The sequence below is a fragment of the Atta cephalotes genome, assembly GCF_000143395.1.
Source record: "Atta cephalotes unplaced genomic scaffold scaffold00003, whole genome shotgun sequence".
In the NCBI taxonomy this organism is placed as follows: domain Eukaryota; kingdom Metazoa; phylum Arthropoda; class Insecta; order Hymenoptera; family Formicidae; genus Atta; species Atta cephalotes.
Window position 1 is genome coordinate 3,069,384 of NW_012130067.1, and position 3,834 is coordinate 3,073,217.

A 3,834-nucleotide genomic window follows, 5' to 3' on the forward strand; every position below is an offset into this window, starting at 1 on the left:
TTCAAAAGTAGTTAATTAAAAGACGATTCTCTCAGGCTTGACCTACATAAACTGTCGAATGGATGGAAACTTTGTATTCTCAACAACTGTAACTATGTTAGAAACAAAAAATGACTGAAAATCCAGAGACCGAATCCGGAGTCAGTTTATATATAAAAAAAAAAAACAATTTTATGAGTTTTACACAGCATATTTTTATCATAATGTTATTGTATGTATAATAGGAAACAAACGACAAAAGATTTAAAAAAATAGCAAATATTACATTTTCCCTATAATATATTCATTCATATCTATTAACAAATATTTTAATAATATTAGAGTTGAAAATACTTGTTTAATTCTTTATAATCTTCTGCAGAAATTGTTATATAACCGTGTATATGTACTTATCTATATGTACTTATCATCGAAATTTATATCGAAAATTTATATCGAAATTTAAATCAATTTTTTATATTCAATTACTTGTTAAATATAAATGATATGCTTTCAAATTGTGTGATATATATATATATATATATACACACACACTGTTAAAAATAAAATGTTAATTAATACATTAAAGACATATAGTGGATATTCTGAGACATACAAAAATGTTAAAATTAATATTTTATTTTTAACAATATATATATATATAATATTATAAATCATTTATTACAAGATATATAATATACGTCTAAAATTTACTAATTACATTATTAGTACAATAATATTTGTAAAGTGGGTCACATATCATGAAATCGATGAAATTTAATATTATTCTAGATTATGGAACTGATTATATGAATGAAACTCGTTATTTTAAGCTATTCTTTCCAATCCTCGTGCTATCTATCATCTGGCACTCGTTTAAATGAAACGAGAGATATATCCTGTATGCATATGCTCATCATGACAAAATAGTACAAATTCGCGCTTGAGGAATGTTTTTGACAAATTACAAAGGAGGATCCTTTGTCTGGATTTTCTACCCTTTTGAGTCCAACGTGAGCATGAAACTTAAACAATTGGAAACGGACAATAGCCGGCAGATATATACATGTGTATAGTTCAACAAGATAGAATATATTTCTAATTGTTTGCGTATTTCGAGAAAATATCCAAAAAGATAAAATTACATCTCAAAACTGTTAACCGTGATATTATCATGCGATAAAAAATTCTTTATTTTTTCGTATGTACTAATAACCTTACGATAAACTTTGTCTCAAATTATAATAGAATATTATCATCTTTACAATAAAATAAATCGTTCTTTACTCGCGTATACCGTATACGAATTATTTCCCACGCGCATATACACTTTACGTCAATCTACATGCGAAATTCGCCGAAACAACAACAAGGGATCTAGGTTGTCAATGTGGGATCATGTTTTATGAAATATGAAAATATTACACAGAAATTGGAAGAGAATAAATCAATAAATCTATTGGCAGATGAGATGTTTTTGAATAAGAAGCAAAATTTTTTAAATTGTTCCTGCCATTGTTTATGAAAAAATTATAAATAAAAATTACTTGCTTCAATTTAAAGAGTTAATTGCAAATCGACATATTCATTACATTTGCTAATTTATTTATCCAATTAAAAAATTACTTATCGGTATATACATCCTTAAAAATTTTGCTATTTTCTTTGAAGGGGTTGTTCCATCAGGTGGCGCCGTTTGCGGAGAAATTTTGAACTAAGCTCTTTGCACCCTTTTCTACTCTCAATATCTCGATACATAACTATAAGGGAAAAAAAAAGAAGAATACCCTTTATAATTTATATGTTTAATATTATCTTATTCTTGATAATTGGAATCAACATAAATTAATTAAATCTTGATAATTTAAAATTATTACAACTCCTTTAATTATTCATTTCATATTATTTTAATAAATAATCTGCGTTTACATATTAATTATTCAATATATTAAATTGTCATGTTTAAATATTAAAAGATTATGTTAGCATATTTTAATTACAAAAACATACATTCTGCAAGCCATTTAATAAAAAAAACTAGTGTCACTCCTGTTGTCACTTATTTATCAACTACAGACGATAACACCGAAATTAGGAAACTATATATCTGGTATATCACTGTTATTATATGCCGAGTCGTAGAATCGATTCCCGACATCGCTATACGCTAGGGTGCAATAACCAACGTTAACTCCGCTTGCACCCCGCCCGTTCGTCGTAGATAATCGCCTCGTAATTCACATATCCAGGGTCATTATTATTCATACTTCGAGTGAGACCACAGTATGCAAAGGCAAATTGCCAGCCGGACCGGTGAACACCGCGTAGTACTTGCATACATACGTAAGAGCTTAGCTTTTCATCGAGCATTATGTAACGATCCGACTATGTACAAAAGTGTGCCACGAGGAAAAGAGTGAGTTTACTTTGGAAGTTAATAACGCTTTAGTCAACTGAACCTGCAACATGAGACACGCTTTCCCATTAAAGGGGATAGAGCGAAGTCACGAGCGATGAGTTCATAAGCCGTGTGCTCGAGATCGTATCGAGAATAACGTAAATATAAATTACAGGCACGAGATCTGTGTACCGTAAACTTCGCCTCCCTACGGGGAAACGTGGGAAACCTGGATTCCTTGTCGAGACGTTGAGCGATCGGCAAGATTTTTTTTCCGCGTCACCATTTGTGTAAAGTGAATTAGATATTTCGCGAGAGCGATGTGGCCGCTTTGCGAGCCACACCAATTATATCGTCGGCTTTTACAACGGTCTTTAAAACAGCATTACGTGTTTATCTTTAAAACATCTCGCGATAAAAGTGAATTGCGAGTTACGTGCAGGCAGTACGAGAATTGAACACTTTAACCGCGGCGCGGCTTATAATGGCAGTAAAAGAAAGATTAGTAGTAGCCATCATGTGTTTCTAGTCAAAGGCATAATTTTCCTTCGTTTCGTCGGTGATTCCAGGCAGACATAAAATCTGTGTCCATCTGCATTCTTTTTTTTTTTCATCGATACTTCCTTCAGTAATATATCCGAGAGATATGGCCGTATATTTCGCCGAGGTACTTTATTGGCTATGTTTTGTCTTTCACGCATAGCACGCAAGGCTGAGATATTCGCCAAAGTCGCGCCATCTTTTTACGGCGCACCTCGTACTCTTTTTGCTGCTGATGGTTGAAAAACGAAGAGAATGAGTCTCGACGATCACGCGAGGTCTGTAAACGGTTATCGCATCATTCGACCGGAAGTGCATTCCTAACGGCCGGACTCAATGGCCTCTCTAATTACGCTTACATACAATTCACGAATCTTTTTTTAGCGCCTCGAATCTCCTAGTTTGTCCATTCTTTGTGGAATTAGGTGAACGTATGCAAATTGTTATTGATTGAGACGCGATTCGATGCAAAATTCCTTGCTTCGGCTTGTCGCTCGTTGTTCAGTCTGTTATTTTTCACGGGTTATTTCCGAGTATTCATGGCCCGGCGCGTTTGAACGTGAAAAAAAAGAGGAATTGATCGTGCCGCGCAGATTTGCGGAATTCCTCGGCCGCTAGTCGAGTCCGCCCCCGTTCTCCGCGTCAAATGAAAATATGTCACTGCCAGTCGGTGGCAGTCGAAATCCGGACGCGGTGGCGTTCTCATCAGCATGCGAAAACTTTGTTATTTGTTTGAACACGTTAAATTATGCATGCGCAATATGCTGACGGCTTTCGACGGCGTTTCGGGGGAGGGAAACGGAGGAGGACGCGAGTTTGGGCGCGGAGAAGCGTACGATCCGTGGGGGTAGTCGAAAGGACGGATGAGGGAGTGATGGAGAGAGAGAGAGAGAGAGAGAGAGAGAGAGAGAGAGAGA